General features: G+C 38.6%; 1 protein-coding gene across 1 annotated transcript in view; it reads right to left on the bottom strand.

Annotated features, from left to right (window-relative positions):
• TNFRSF19 (TNF receptor superfamily member 19) overlaps positions 1–4,884 on the bottom strand; it is a 63,967-nt gene extending 59,083 nt beyond the window's left edge. The window contains exons 1-2 of the mRNA XM_065830763.2: positions 4,733–4,884; positions 4,367–4,454 (exon numbers count right to left, since the gene is read on the bottom strand). The gene's annotated coding sequence lies outside the window, so the exon portion shown is untranslated. The remainder of the gene's footprint in view (positions 1–4,366; positions 4,455–4,732) is intronic.
• Between the last annotated feature and the right edge of the window lie 11,823 nt (positions 4,885–16,707).

The following is a 16,707-nucleotide window of genomic DNA, read 5'->3' as shown; positions in this document are numbered from 1 at the left end:
GCAGCCTATTCCAGTGCTCTGTCACCCTCACCTAGAAGAAGTTTCTTCTCATATATAAGCGGAACCTCCTGTGTTCCAGTTTGTATCCATTGCCTCCTGTCCTGTCATCAGTTGTCACCGAGAAGAGCCTGGCTCCATCCTTGTGACACTCACCCTTTACATATTTATAAACATTAATGAGATCAATGTACTGGGCAAAAACCCTCTGCAGCCATTCAGAAGGTGAGTGTAGGAGTCCTTGTAATTTGCCAAAGTCCTTTCTGCCTGTTCAACCACAAAAGCACAAAGGAGGCCCTCCGACAACACACTGCAAAGTTCTTTCCAAAGTACTTTAACTTTTTTTCCTGCCATCTCAGATTCTGAAATATTTTTCCATTCTGCAGGTAACAAGTTACCCAGCTATGAGCATAGTGTCAATACGAAATGCGAGTTCAGAAATCCAGCCCTTCACAGAGAATAAATTGTTTGTAATCACTGGAAAGGGTGTACTTTACTGCTACTTACTGTGACATGAATTAAGAGCTCTTCTCAAGTTAGTGATGCTCCAGGACTAGTGAAACCCATCTTGGAGACACTGGTGAAAGAACTGCTACTGCAGGGATTTCACTCATTAGCTTTACTTCTAATGAAAAGGTTAATGATTTGACTACAGTTGTATAGATATACTCGGAAATGAGTTATGTCCTGAAGAGAATGAAGTAATGGATATACTTGGCAGTAAAGCATTTAAAATAAACAATCTTTTTGGGAGCTTCTCACAGAGATAACATTTTGGAGTTCACCAGCCACGTGGACTTCTGTAAAAACAAGCAGTGCTTACTGAAATACAGCAAGATGACTGAGAAGAGAGAAATTGTTGCTGCAAAATTAGTTGTTTTCAATTAAAAAACAAAACAAAACAAAAAACTAGCTTGGAATTCATGGTGGTTTTCATGTAATTATCTCATAAAGGGCCTTCAAACAAGAGTTTTGTTTCAGGACCTTTGCCAGAAGGAGCTTTGCAAGAAGCTGGAATTTCAGTGAGGAATGGTACAGTACAACACAATTGGAGTGCATCTGTTGTGAATGGCAGCTGCTGCACAGCACTGGGCAGGCTGCATCCTCTCGCTATTTACGGACAACTGTTTTGAATGTTATCTGTTTTGTGTAGACACCAGTGAGATGTATTGTCTGAGTTTTTCTAAGTGGAGTCATCATGTCTGTTCCAGAGAGTCATTTTAAAGTAGTATGGTTAGACAAGTGTTTTAAAACATCCCAGAATTCCTGAAGTGTTGACTAAACACTGAAGATTACCATATACAGAAACATTAAGACTTTCTCATCAGACAGGGGATTACTATGCCAAGGAATTAAGACCAATATGTAGTCTGTAACACTGAAACTTGAACGTTTAAGTCCCTGTTGTTGCATGTGAAAGACTTCCTGTAAATGTAAAATGGATGAGTTAATTCCATTCATCATTGAAAGATGTTGAAAATTGCAGGGTTTCTTTTGTTTTAAATCATGATGTTTCCTCTAAGGAAATGGAAGAAGTGAACTGTTAGAGCAACCAGTATAGATGCAAGTATAGAGATTCTCACTACAGTAGAGAAAGCAGAAAATAAATATTTGGAAAGTAGTTTCAGCTGATCCCTTTGATAAGACTAAGTTGCATGACATATCTGATGTGGAAGGAGAAATTGTACAGCAATAGGAAGTTGTTATCTCCATATCTCAAATGCTAACACAGTTCCCCCAGTCAACTGTGAGATAGATCTACTCTTGTTATGACAGCTGTTGGAAACTGGTGTCAGTATAACTGCAGTATCTTTTGATAGTCTTAGCTATTACAAACCTTAAAATATGTTGGTGATGTTATCTAAGACACACTGTTTGGAAATGGCTCTATTTATAATCAGAAATTGCTCAAGCTATTTTAATAAATAAATGAAGATTATATACTTGTGAGTTTCCTAGTCAGATTTGCTTGAAAAAGCATTGTGAACTTTTTATTTCTGAAGACTCAAGCCTGGGGATTAATTAATGTTTATACAGTACTTTGTAAAAGCAAAGCCACAAGTGCCAATAATTATTATTATTTAATCTTCAAAAGTCAGATCAATGAGACTAAACTGTCAGAGAACTGCTATTTAAAATAACAAAAATGCTGAAAATCCTTCCCCCCCATAGTTAAATATGTCCAACTGTTCTTTCATTTCAGTCTCACATACAAATACATTTTTTAGTGTAAATGAGTTAATGCCTATCTGTGCTTAAATAATGGGAAGATTACCTAAAATCCTACGGAATTTTTACAAAAAGAAAAAAATCTTTGTTTCTGAAATACATTTCTAGGGGCCGAATATTGCAATATTGATATATGTAAGTCCTACTCATAAGTGTAATCTATCTAATTAACCAGTATTACTTCCATGTGCAACTTCATCCATTTAAATGATCGGTCAGATCCTTATAGTGATAGTTTAATTGTATTAGACTCACATAGCCATTTTGACTTTGGAGGAAAACGAGTCCTTATGTTATTTTTTAAATTTGCTTCTTTTTCTACTTTACAGAAGACAGAAGTATCGTTTAGAAAAAAATTTCCTCAGAAAATAGATGTACATATTAGACAACTAGCAACAAACAAGAGATGATTGGAAAGGTAGTGAAGTATGAAATTAATAAATAAACCCATATTTTCAGGGTTAAAAAAAAAAAAAAGTTTCAGTACGTTATTGCCACTTTAGGCAAAGTATTAAATTTTGCTTTGGCTATGCTTTAAACAATATTCTTCCTTGACAGCTATACGCAGATTATTCATGCAGTGCTAATTACTTTCCTTATAACGTAATTGACTTGTTAAGTCAGAATATGAATTAATTGGTGGTATAGAAAACTAAATGATACCAAGTCAGGCCTAGTTAATCTGTGTCTGGCATATTATCTCTTGATATTCAGTAAATTTAAAATTTATATATACAAATATAAACAAAACAAAGTTTGCAGACTGACTAATGAAAGCTGACTACATTTATCTGGGAGTGCTGATAACTTAATCTTACTCAGATGCAAGCAGACTGTTAAAATCTGGGTTTGCATGTTGCTGTGGTGCATACTGAAACATGAACATCTTGAGGGTCCTATGGACTGATAAACCTCTTGAAGAATAGTTTCTGAACAGTGCTGAACAGCGATCAGTTATGCTGAATTTTAGTTGCAATTTGTTAATAAACAGATGTGCTTAAGTTTATATGCACTTAAATTTAGATGTAATAATATACATTTAAAGTCAATATTTCAGAAGAACTCAATATCCACCATTAAGACTAGATTTTCAAAGAGCTCAGCGTCTGGAATGTTGAACTTCTTTACAAGTCTGGCCCCAATTATGGGTTATAAGTTCTTCTGAAAATCTAAATTATATTTAAAACCTACAGAAGAAGGTTGAGTCTTATTTTAACAGACTAACTCCAGCTACAGACACAGAACACTCAAGGACTTGGCCCAAACCCACACAAAAATTTGGCCCTTTGAAACTGCAAATGCATAGTGAATAATTCCGTATACTTTAATGATTGTTCCTTTATAATGAATTTCTGGAGTAGATGTCTTAAATTTTCTTAAACACAGTACATGTTCAGAAATATGAATACCAGGAACAGAATACAAAATACTGTGAATGGAAATTTCTTAACTGAAATAGGAGCAAAACACCCATGAAGTTCAGCAGAACTAGGTGTTTGGTCTAGATAAGCTTAAGATTTCTTTAATATCTTTTTTTAAAAGCCTTAAACGAAATTTCTATCATCAGATTAAAATGTTACTTTTATTATCAAGATTTCTTTTCATATGGCTTAGCTGAACTATGATCTCTCTAATACTGAAATAAAACTATTTCTCTTTTGTATATAAGGATGTTATATTTATAAAGTTACAACAACTTGTGGGAGAGGAGACTTTTTTATCTCAAGTATAGAACTATTAGGATTAAAAGTGTCTGAAGAAGTTACAGTTTAATAAACGCACTGAGAGCAAATAAGTATACAGTGTATAGGAAATCTGGATGGTCTTTTCTTAGAAAATAAATACTCTTCTAAGTCATGTAATACATTAGAATATAACTTTACAAAACTATAGGCAGTAGGACTGAGCAGTGCACACTGAAGTCTTATATAACACCAAAATATTGAAAAAATATATTTGCTTCAGTTTTCAATTGTCTTTTCTCAATATAATTCTGCCTAAGAGTTGCAAATAAAATGCTGCATAAATTATAAATAATCTTTTTGAACTTGTACACACAATGATATTACTGTTTATGTGGACTTTATAATTTCTTAAAATCTTGCAATACAAAACTGTGAAAACATACAAAATCCAGTACCTGTTGTCTGATGAAGTTTTCCAGCGCCCAGGCTTTCTGCAGCTTAATTTCACACTGCCAGAGCTTCTGTGTTAAATGCTTTTACCTCCTTAAAAAAAAAAAAAAAAAAAAAAAAAGAGTATGTCAGCACAAGCCCAGACGAAACTCCAAATCCGGGAAAATAAAATTAACCGTGCAGATCAAAGGCAGACGAGCACTGAGACCAAATGCCTGTAATCTGATCAGTGATCAGTTGCCATACATCAAAGGCAGTGCTTTGGAGAGGAAAAAAAAAAATTAAAAAAAGCTCCTTTTCCAGCAGGTAGTTACACTCTTAAATTCTGCCTTTCAGTACTCTAGTTCTTTTGTTAAAAATCGGTCACTAGCCTTTTTTTTTCCCACTTTCCTTTCTTGTGCTGGGAGAAAGCACACGATTCTGAAACGCTCCGGGTTGAGTGGCTGGATCTGTAGCTTTTGAGTTCCCAAGCTGTGTTGTGGATTGTGTGTTGGAAGCTTTCCCCAGTGCCAGCGGGTTCCGCTTTATCCCTTTCATCTCGCAGAGCTGCAGATCCCATGACATCATTCAATGCTGTGGGACTGGTTAGAGAGCTATAATACAGCCTGTGGGGGAATACAGCTCCAGAGCAACAGGAGTTTGCATGATTTCTAATCAGGTTAGTCCATTGTAATAAACCCAGGGCTCACGTCAAAGGTTTCATTACATTAAAATGTTCTCCCAAGAAGGGAGGATAGTGTAGCTATAAGGTTTTCTTTAAAAGATGCTTTATAATTTTATCTGCAACAGGAAGTTGTGATTTTTCATAAAGTTCTGGAAGTCAGACATGTAGATCAGTTTGCTAGGCAGCTGTAATACATGACAGAAAACTACTTCTGTTTGCCTCTGCATTGAGGTTTTGAGAGGAGAATATGGTGTATTTTGTGCACTGGAATTGGTTTTTTGCACTGGCAAAATCAAGCACAATAGAGCATGTTCTTAGTCCCTGATTCACGTCCTCCCTGCTACTTACTGTGTGGCCTTTTACAAATCATTTTATTTGAGCCTTGTTCATCTGTGGCTCATGCTTCCTTTATGAAAACGAGCTGTAAAGCTGCCATAAGTAACTCTCAGAAGCTTTTTAGTATAAGGGCATTTTTTAGGTGGAGGAGATTCAAAGTGGTCACCATTGCATTGTCAAGCAGAGAGAGGATTTTGGAGGGGCTAAAAGTATGTTGACAGACATTCTCTGTGCTGCTCCAGTTCATAGACTCAAGAATTGTTGGAGGATCCTGCGCAGCTGTGGAAAGCAGTAGAATTCTCAATGCTGCTGTGACTTGCACTGTTTCGGTACAGAGGAAATGCAGAAGAAATGTACAATGGAATTTCATTTTCTCAGATTGGAGGAGAGGCTGGCTCTTGGCACAGAGATTTATTCAGCCCTCTGTACTTTAGCTGTTAATAAAACATACAAATATCAAGCAGGATGGCTTTTAGGATAATCAGCTATGTTGAAGATATCACAGAAGTTCTCATAAATGTATACCCCATCCTTTGGGTATATATACCACATGTGCAGATAAAAGCGATATGAGCATGTCAGCTTACGGTACCATTGGTAGACTCCTGCAAATATTTGCACACTGAGTAATTAAGAACTAGTTTAAAAGGCAAAAGTAAGAACAGGAAATATGCTAATCATGGTTGCCTTGAGCATTAAAAACAAAGGTAAACAATCAGCAGATAATGGGTACTGGATAGTCGAGTGCGGGAGTGATAAAGTAAGTGTCTCGTTGAGATTCCTCGTCCGATGCCCGGTTTGCGGGCTGCATCCTCCTCCCTCTCTCCGCTGGCCCCCTGCCAGCCACAGGCCCTGTCCGGCGCTTGCAGCCTGGGAGCTGCCCGGCCCTGCCTGCACCGCCGGCCCTGCCTGCACAGCCGTCCCCGGCCGCTGCCCCGGGCCCTGCCCGCCGCGCTGGGCGCTGCCGCCGCCGGGGCCGCCCGCCCTCCGGCCGCTGCTGAGCGGCTCCTGCTGCAGGAGCCTTCTGGACTGTGGGCAGCGCCAGCCAGTGGGGAGCGCTGCGCTTCCTAGGCCGCAGTTAACACTTGCAGAGAGCTTTGAGATCCTTATAAGGGGCGCGATATAATGTAGTTTTGTTCCTAGTCGGACGTACTTTAAATACTGGTTTGGATTGTCTATGCGGACGGGCTTTTTTTGGGATGCTCTGGTAATTGAGCTGGAGGTGTTGCAGGTGTAAAGGAGTATCATGCAGGTAATGAATCCAACTTTCAGGAATATATTGCTGGAAAAATCTGTAAACCATAAATTTATCTCTTTCTCTAATTTTCACTTCCATCTATTATAAATAAAATTATCCAGGACACTTCCTTCTGTTTTAACATTAATTTGCACTCTTCTGACACACAACTTCCCCCTACTCAGCGGAAGATTTTTTGATAACAGTCCCTTTGTTGCTTTCATGGTAAAACTGGAAAGGCTTATGTTGAAATATAATTTACGGGTGAGCTGTACAGAACTGAAATAACCCTTCTCGTTTCAAAGGTGCTTTTCTTTAAGAACAATACTGGTCTCAGAAGGCACCTTTTAGTTCTCTGCATTTTAAGCAAAAGCAAGACCTGAAGGTCTTTTAGAGGTCTTTGATCTTTCTTTTGTACATATGAAAAAGAGAAGTAAGGTTAATTATTACCAATTCAACCTTCTAAAGCTTAAGCATTGCATTTTGCATATATGACACTACATTTTTACTGTGGAGGCTGGAAGCCTGAAATATCTACTCTTTCCTATTCTACAGCTTCCTCAAAATTTGTTCAGAAGTGTGTAATAATAACGTCTATATAATTCAGTATTTTTTTATGGGTTGATAATAATATTTTCTCCATACATAAAATTAGAATAATACGCACATATTGTGATTTGTACAAGGCCCAGAACAAACTAGTACCAAGAGCCAGAATTAGAGTCTATGTAACATGACACTTCACTTATACCTTCTGATCATCAGCTCGTGCTTCCTCTTGTAGTCACTAATCCAGCAAAGCATTCAAGGACAAGTGGTCTGATTAAAATCCATTAGACTACTCACTAGATGTTTGATTCTAATCACTGAAATTACTGGGGTAGGATCTGACCTGAAATTACTGGAATTGGATATCCAGCTTATATTCACTGTTTAGGTATCTAAAAAGCTTTTATAGAAGTATTTGTTTTTCCTGTGTGAAACCAGAGAGGTGTCTCTGACACCCTGCAGAGGGAGATGCTGTCTTCCTAATTTGTTGCTTAAACTTTTCTGTATTTCGAAAGAATCTTTCTTGAGAAATATTTGGTGGGTTTACCATTCTCTTTTTACTATGTGAGGACCTCAAGCTGTTGAAGAGGTCACTTCATTTTTCTCCTAAAGATCAGGCAACAATTAGACAAAGCTTAAGTTGGGCAGGTTAGATCCCATTTCAGGAATTTTCAGGGAAACAGAACAAAGCCCAGGGCTGCTATTCATGCCCAAATTGCTTTATTGGTTCAAAGCCATAAAAGAACAAGTCAGCTGACAGAAATTAGAACTTTCTGGAGATGTTTCTTAAATGTAGCTAAATCTTAAGAAGAATTATTTGGGGAAGAAACAATCAAACCTATCAAACTATTGACAGCGGTTATACAAACCCCTGTCCCATGCCAAACAATGTATTCATGCTGTGCCTACATCAAACAATTTACTGTATTGCTTTATATCCATACTATCTGCACCACATCACTGTACCTCTTAGGTCACCTTTCCTCTGCTTCAGTCCATAGGACCTCCAACTGAGGTTCAGAGAAGAGGTCAGCACTCACTCATCATAGGAAATGCAGTGCCATCATTGCAGCCCGCTCACTGGCCATGCAACCACTGCTTGTGCTACCACAGCCTTTTGAAGTGTGGCACAGATACTGGATATCCTGTCAAAAATGCCACACCAGCAGCATCAGTTGCAAGCTTTCATCATGCACATCTACTAGGGCAGCTCTGTCCTGGTGATCACTGGTGGGCTGCTGATTTACAGAGATAGAAGACAATTTTTCAGAGTCTTCTGTGGCAGGTCAGCTCTGAAGCAGTAGTTGTCAATCAATGCCCCAGTTTTAGTCAGAAGTGCTGATCATCGCTCTTCTAAAGGATTTGGGAAATTGTTTCATGAGAATGGTCAGTCCTGTGGTCAGGAGAGATGCTTTGAATACCGAAATTCATCCTCCTACATGGTTTGGATTGCCATCCCGATAAAAGCGAACACCCAGTTTCTGTCTTATCGCATGGGTGTTGTTAGTCCAGGTATTGCTGATTCTTACTCCCACTCTCTGCTGCAGTGCTTACAATCTCCTTGATAGTCATAAGGTTCATAAGAACTTCAACTACAGCACCTTTAGGCAGAAAAATCAAGACCCTTTGGCATTTCCTCAAAGTCTGGCTCACTGTTATCACAGAGCATGTCATCAGACTTTCCCTAATCTGCACCAGTCTGCACAGTTCTTGCAGAACAACTCGTTCTAGTTAACACTAGCTTTGAATGTAGCCCCAGTAGGTTTCAACTTTCAGGGAAAAGCCCTGTTTGCCATTTATCTGTGCTTGCAATGGCAGGCCTTTGACCTTATGACTTATGAGGAGAAAACAGCTTTGGTTTGCCTCTCTTTGGTCCTGAATTTTTATTGCTATTTGTCTGTGTTTTTTTTTTTTTTTCCCCCATGGCTCTTCATAGGACCCAGTTTTGGCTGGTTTCCTTATAAGTACCCTAAGATCTAAGTGAAATGGAGATTTTTGGTTCTTGGCTCACCAGGTGAATCACTCTGAGGGAAGCCTCAAAGGCATTCCCGCATCTAGATAATGTGGGAGGTTGGGAATTTGGCTTTGAGGTTGTCCTCAAGGATAATGTAGATGCACCCTGTAGGAAGTGTTAATTCACCTGTGATTTGGAGTCAGAAGTTGCAGTTTTATTTCTGGTTCTATCACATAAGTATGACTGGAGATGAGTTACTTTTTCTCACTGGGTTAGATCTTCAGTTGTGTAAGTAACAGCTAAAATTTAATCAAAGGAGCAATGGCAGTTTATACCATATGGCCATCCAGTCATCTCCAGCATATCTACTTCAGATAGTGCAAAACAATTATGTGTGAATTCCAAACCAAAATAATCTAGTTCTGAAACTTCAAAAGTTTCTGTATTTAAAGTGTTCTTGAAGAGTAATAAGCATCCCTAGGGCACTAGTGCACTTCTCACTTCACTGTGCAGTGAAATTTCACAGCCCTTAGCTGTCCTTACAGACATCTGAGAGGTGAATCAACAGCATGAGAGTTGTGTCTCTGTAATTATTCCTAATTGTTTCTTCAAATGAAAACATAAAGTTTCTTCTATCTTTCACATTGGGTTTTTCGCTTGTACTGAAATGGTCCCATGCCTGTTAGGGTGGATGAAGCTCTGCACTAGCCTGAAAGCTTTGATAACACAGCATTCTTTACAGAGGTGCTGGTGGAGTTGGGTCAATGAACCGACTTCCTCCAAGGCTGTTGGAGCTTTATCAGCAATATTGTTCATGTAGCTAGAACGAGAGATTTGATATACCTGTGATTTATAATTTGTATTTCAGAAGTCAGTGGATGTTTTTAGGCACTATATTTTTAGCCTACTTTTAAAAAGATTCATGTGCTTAGTAGCATGCCCTTCTCTTCAGAGCACTTTATTATCTAGCCTTTACTCTTCCAGCATGGTAAGGTCTCAACCAAGTTATGCCACGTTTTGCTAGATGTTGCAGAAAACAGTGTAAAAAAACCCAACACCCCAAATCCAAATTTAACTGTTCTATAGAAGAGACAAAGAAAGCAGGCTAAGTGGGAAGGAAGGGAATGGAGAAACAAATCTGATACGTGCAGTTAAGTGATCAGGAGCAGAGATCATAGCTGGCCACCTGCCTAGTTGTTGTCAAAACATATGTTTAGAAGTATTCCCTTAAGGCAACTCCAGCAAAACAATTTCTAAGAGATCATTAAGTTAGTTTCAACTAAAAAGAATGTTCTAATTCTAGACAAAATTATATTAAAAAATACTTATGTCTGATCATAGAAAGACTGCAATCACATGGCCACATTTCTATCTTCAAACATCAGTTTTGCCCTTTATTTTCACTTTGTAGTTCAGAATTTTCCCAATTTGAATAAAACACCCTCAGTCTATCACATAGATCTTATGCTACTTATTGTCTCCTTTTCTTTTTTTCCTGTCAATCTGAACCAGAACTGTCTCTCTTTCCCAAACTTTTTTTCCCGCATGTAATCAAAAAGAAACTAAGAACATGTTTACTTACTTTTATTACTTTTTTAATCAATACTTCATTTTAAATTGTTTTCTAAAATACTGCTTCATGCCAGAGCTTTGATTCAGTGGCCTGTTTTGTTAAGGCATACACTCGTAGAGATATAGTAGATTCTCAGCTAATGCTTGTAGTTTCCTGTGAGTCGTATCAGTACAGACCTGCTAACGATACAATTCTACTTCCCCTGATTCGTGATTACTTTGGCATCTGGGAGCTCACTTCAGTAGTTCATGTAAAATGCCATACTGCCTCTATCAAATTCTCTCCTCCAAAGTACACAACATACTGCAAACAGAAGTCCAAATTTCTGTGCTGAGCAATTTCAGTTCCGCATCGAATTACTACAAACTGTGGGTACTTATTCCTTTTGCAATTAAGATCGTAAGAACCCAAACTTAATCCCTGAAAAGTTGATTTTTGTCTTGAAAAGTGCAAAAGGGGTAAAGAGTTGAGGTTTCTTTAATTCCATCTCTATAACAAAGTGCTGTATGTCCGTATCCTAAAGCAGGAGACAGTCAATAGAGTTTAAGTATATGCATATTTCTTAACTGGGGCCTAGCCCACATGTTATTTTTGGAGATTTGGACATAAAGAGCCTTTCCTCCAAATACGATATAGTAACTGATTTGTAGAGCAACATTAGTGTAATTTTTGGATGAGTTTCACCTCCTAGAGAAAAGTAGATTTGAATAAATTAAAGGCAAGAAGTTGTACAGATTGTCACCACTCTCAACTAGGCAGCTTTGATAAATAGCACTGTTATTAAGAAGACATCTGAACAGAATCAGTGTCTCAGAAGAAACAGTAACAAGATCTAATCCTTACGAAATTGTCTGCAGCCTCAGTTGCAATACATCATTTTTTCACATATTCTACTTTGAAAGAGTTGACAGATTTGATTATTTTCTTTTCTTTTTTTTTTTTCCCCTGGTTATAGATGATAAACTATACTTTCCCTGTATGGTGTGATAGCAGCTGCATCCTACTGTCTATAAGAAATCTTCCATACTAGCCACAGCCATAAAAATGCCAAAAGAATAAGAAAAAAGTTAAACAAAGGAGCATAAGTTATAGAAAGGATTAGGCTCAGCTGATACTCGCTGCCAGCTTTTTAAAAACAGATGTTGTTCTTCTGACATTCATCTGTTTTCAGTCTAGAGTTCTGTATTTAGTTTGACACACATTTCCTAGCTCATGATTTGTAAAACTTTCATCTATTTTCCCTAGATATATTGCTGCACTTTTCCTCACCTTAAAACTCCTTGTGCTCTTCTAAAAAATAAAGACCTATTAAAAGAATAGTTTAAAACAACCTAAAAGCAAGAGACTAGAAAGACTAGATGAAGATGACTTAGTAAAAGCAATCGTGTTCTAATAATATCTACAAAGTAATAACATAAGTGATGAGAAGACAGCGTGAAGATTTCATCGGAAAAGGTTATGAAGGTGTAACAGAATTTTTTAATCAGGAAAACTCTGTGACAACAGTTTATCTTAGGAAAGAAATCATAGTCAAGATTGGTGACTATCACCTAATGCACATTAATTCCTTACTGAAATTCCACAGAAAAATCACTTCTTAGCAGGCTGTTTATTCTTTGGAATGTGAACTTGCGTGACAAAGTGTTTTATTTCTTGGTTTGTTTTTGTGTGATATTCTTGCTTTCTCTCAAAATCTTGAGGTATAGAAATGTGGCTCTATTATTTACATGATTTATTCCAGCTTCTGACCTATTCTGTGTACTTTGGTGTTAAACATAAACATTTATCAAGGAATGAACTAAACTTTATAGAATGGCTAAAACCATCAGGAACATGATAACGTCCTTATTTTTCTGCAACTTAACATCACACTGTATGAAGCAATCCCTCCTTTTGTTCATTCTGGACCTGGTGACTTCTTGTTTTATTTGATACCCACAAGTTCTTGTAGTAAAATAAACACTTTTTATATTTGTTCCATACTAACATTTAGAATCCTAAGTTTTTAATAATCTTTGCTTTTGCACCCTAGAAAATATGGTTATGAAACTACCGTCTCATTTGGCACTTAGCATTAATAGCTTGCAATTGAAGGGCACCATGGTCTATGAGACATCGGATCCCTGGTGTGTTCCACAAGATCAGAGCAAATGCCTGGACTAAGCCTTGTGTTCTGTTGGACTCCTGCCCAATTGCATGTTCATGCAGAAGTGTTTAGCTGAAAAAAAATCATCTGGAAGCAACTGCCATAGGTAGGTGTAAAAAATGGAGGTATCAAAGGGATCAGATTCAGAAGGATCAGAGGCCTGTGTGGGAAGTGTCAGTTGGCCAAAGGCAGCAGCCTGGCAGCCTGCTGCGAAGGGAAAATCACTTATTTGAGGGCTGGAGATTTTTTAAGCAGGAACTGTGTGGAGATGCAGTCTACAAGAATAGGAATGGATCTATAGGGTGATGATGGGTTTTATACCGACATCACCGTAGTATCTCAGTAGCAAGTGTTCATAGAACTTTTAGGTGCCACTGCTGTGATAGTGTAACAGTTTGCAGCAATCACAATACAGATCTTGTGTTCAGCTCCTCCTGACTCTGCAGCATCTGACCCTACACCACCTCAGCCTTTCTCCTGCAACCCAGAACAGACACGACTTGCACAGCCTCCTTTCTCCAGCAGAAGAAGGAACAGTGGCTAGAAGCTCTCTGTGTTCTGATGTCCTTTTCTCTGTCCCTTGAATCACCTGCTGCTTTTCAGAGCAGCCTGGAGTGCTCAGTAGGGAATCTTTATGCCCTAGAAGGGGAGAGGATGAAATGGGGTACTGTGGTATAGACGAGCCAAAGGAGGTGAATGCAGAGGAGATCTCAGGGCTCTGAGAACCAACCCACTTTACAGTATTCACCATCAGAAGTTATTTTGAAAGAGAGATCCTGGTTCCTCCGTGAGGCCAAAGTGACTACTCTGGAATGACACAGACCATTTGTGCAAAAGATTTTAGTAAGACTGAAACACTTATGACTTCATGATAACTACTTAGTACAGATATCACTGAAAGATTTTAAAAGTATCACTCATCACTGCTACAGGAAAAACATATATGAAGGGATCTCTGAGAATGTTTTCCTCTTATTGCTTAATGATCTTTGCCATATTTCTTTAGGTAAAGTGAAGAAAGCCTGTTGTTTCATCAGCTTCTATATGTCTGTTCCTAATAGAGTATTTGTTCAGGTAAGGAAAATTAAATCAGTCAAACCAGCTATAAGTACCTGCTCTGCACAGCTATGATGTACTCAAGTTCTGTAAACTGCAGCTACACTGACTTCTGCAACTCTAGTTAGGCACTAGGCTTCCTACAGCCATATCTTTTGGTCTGAAGTGCCAAACAAAATTTCTTCAGAGAGTCTTATGGAGGAACCTTTTTTGATCTTCCCTTTCACATGATGGAAACTGTGTGCAACATGCCAACATCTTAAGTTAAATAAAGCACGTAAGGCTGTGCCCAGTCTTGACTCCATGACTTGAGATACAGCCAGTGCCAAAGAGCAGCACTTTCTTGCAGCGCCTCTTTCAGCAGGACACAGAAGGGCCAGAAACAACAGCAAGAGCTTTGGGTTCCTCTCTGGAGGATGCAGTAAGTGGCTGATGGGATAACATGCAGATTGTGTTTGAACTTGGCATTACATCGACACCAGGTGCAGATTTTAATAGCTATATAATCTCCTGTACCAAACAGTTATCGGAAGCAGGTTTGCTGATACTGAGTTGTCAGGCTACATGCGGGGCCCATCAGTTCTGTCTTGCAGAACGGGGCTGTCAAGCACTGCCTGGAGATATCTTGGTTGGAGAAGGAAAAACTGTGTGGCTGGGCATTTGTGAGGCAATCATTCCTGTGATTTATCCAACCCACGTGAGCACTGCTGATAAACAATTATCTGACTGGGACAAGGGAACAGCCAGAGTGATCAATTCTATATAAATGCTCTTTGTTTCCCTTCCTAGCTCTTCTTGGTAAATATATATACATACTTAGAAAAGAAAGAATGGTTATTCTTCGATTTCATACCTCTTCATTGGACACAGAAAAGAATGAATGAGAACTGGTAAGGATGCAATGATAGGACATCTGATATCTCTGAGACTCATCTGTCTGAGGGACAAGGGAGGATCTTACTACCTCCAAATAAATGTTCAGGACAACTGTTCATTGTTAATTCAGAGAGCACAACCTATTTTCTAGTGGTTTGATTCACAAAGCTGTGTGCTGTACCTGGTGGAAGATCTAATTACTCAAAGACTAGTTACTTGATGGTGTTAGAATTTTGGCTGGCTAAAACAAAAAAGTTTTGTTCTGTAAACCCATCTGAATGGTGATGTGTCTAATGCTATTCATGCTGTCAGGATAGAGCTTTAACAAGAATTGGGCTTAGGTAGTACCTGATGACAGGTGTGGCTTCAGGACCCCTCAGGACACCACTACTACCTGGAGAAGTGGAAGATGCATTTTGTGAAAAAATAGAGGGGGAGATGGGATGGGTATCAAATATTAGTAATTTGAGACACTTTTATATGATTTCAAATAAACTCTTATTTTCTAGACTCTTTATGTTGACAGGAATGTGCAGACACAGGCCAAAAACTATAATGTAGAGAGCTTAGTTTCAAGAAAGCTCTCTTTTCCTGATGATAGTCCTCATATCATTTTAAGAATGAACTCCAGTGGAAGATGTGAAATCATTAGAGAAGACCTCTAGCACAAAGGAAGTCAGTGGGCAGAATGGCAAGTGAACACAAATGAACACATGTTGAAATGTGCAGAAAGATAGTGATAACCTACAGTTAAGAGGTATACTGCTGTTTATGAAAATGCACTGAGGTTTACAAATTGGTGCTACATTTTCAAAAAGTGTCTTTGAGACCTTGCATAGTGTTACAGTTATTCAAAGAGAGAATTACAAATAGCAAGTGCTATAATAGATACTCCATGTTTTGCAACATTAAATGAAAGCTTCTAATATTTCAAGAATCCTTCAAGATCCTTAGTGTCGTAAATGGCTGTATGTTATTGGTAGGTTACTCACACTATGTTAAAAGCTTATATTTTAGGCAACTATGGAAAAGTGACTTAATTTTCAGCAGTTCTGGACTGTAATAACATGCCCTGCTAGCTCAGCTCTGGTCAAAGCTCACTGTTGCCTGGCCAGAACAACATCAAAGTTTTGTGGGCATGTTGCCTCCTTTGCTGGGGAACCGTTTACCTGCATGTCATACTCAGCAGGAAGGTCTTCATCCTTCCACCCCAAGCCATAACCCATGCAGGCTCCCTGAAGTCTTGCCTGGTCGTGCTGGTGTTGCCCCTGAGATGCTGGGTCAGTGGGCGCTGGCTGCCCCTGGTTTGGGCTGTCTGGTGGGGCAGTGGTCCCCACTGAGTCACAGAGCAGATGCTGCCTTTCATCCTGTAAAAGGACAACATGCAGCATCCTACGTGCTGCTTGGTTCTTTCTGCCAGACACACTGGGAACAGTGTGTTACAGCACTGGGGGCACAGCTTTGAACTGAACTGAATCAGTATCAATAATTGTACTGTTTATTGAGTCTTTAATTCTTTGAAAAACATGTTAACACTGTATCTCTTTGCTATTTTGATATTCACAATTTTGGCATGCCTCTTCCTCAGCATACAGGCTTTGAAAATAGAAATGTATGTAGGAATAAGACTATATAGAAGGAGAGTATAAACTTAACATTTGGGAACCAGTAATCTCTCTGGTTTAAAAGGCTTTGATAGCTACCTTTTAATTAAGGAGCTGCAAACAGCAATTTTCATCCCTGTTTCATAAGAAATAGAGTTCTGTTCAAAGTTGTCTTTTTATGGCATGATATGATTACCCCAACTACCCTTTACAGCTAGGTTCTTTCTCTTCTTGCTGAAATGATGCAGATACTTATTATGAAAGACAAGGTATTGTGGACATGAGTCACATTTGCCTGTCATTCTATTTCATCTTCATCTTTTGTGAATAGTATTTTGTGCTTGCAATAAG

This window comes from Patagioenas fasciata, chromosome 1 (assembly GCF_037038585.1).
Source record: "Patagioenas fasciata isolate bPatFas1 chromosome 1, bPatFas1.hap1, whole genome shotgun sequence".
Lineage (NCBI taxonomy): Eukaryota > Metazoa > Chordata > Aves > Columbiformes > Columbidae > Patagioenas > Patagioenas fasciata.
The sequence above is the reverse complement of the archived record's forward strand: the minus strand, read 5'-3'. Positions and strand labels throughout refer to the sequence as shown.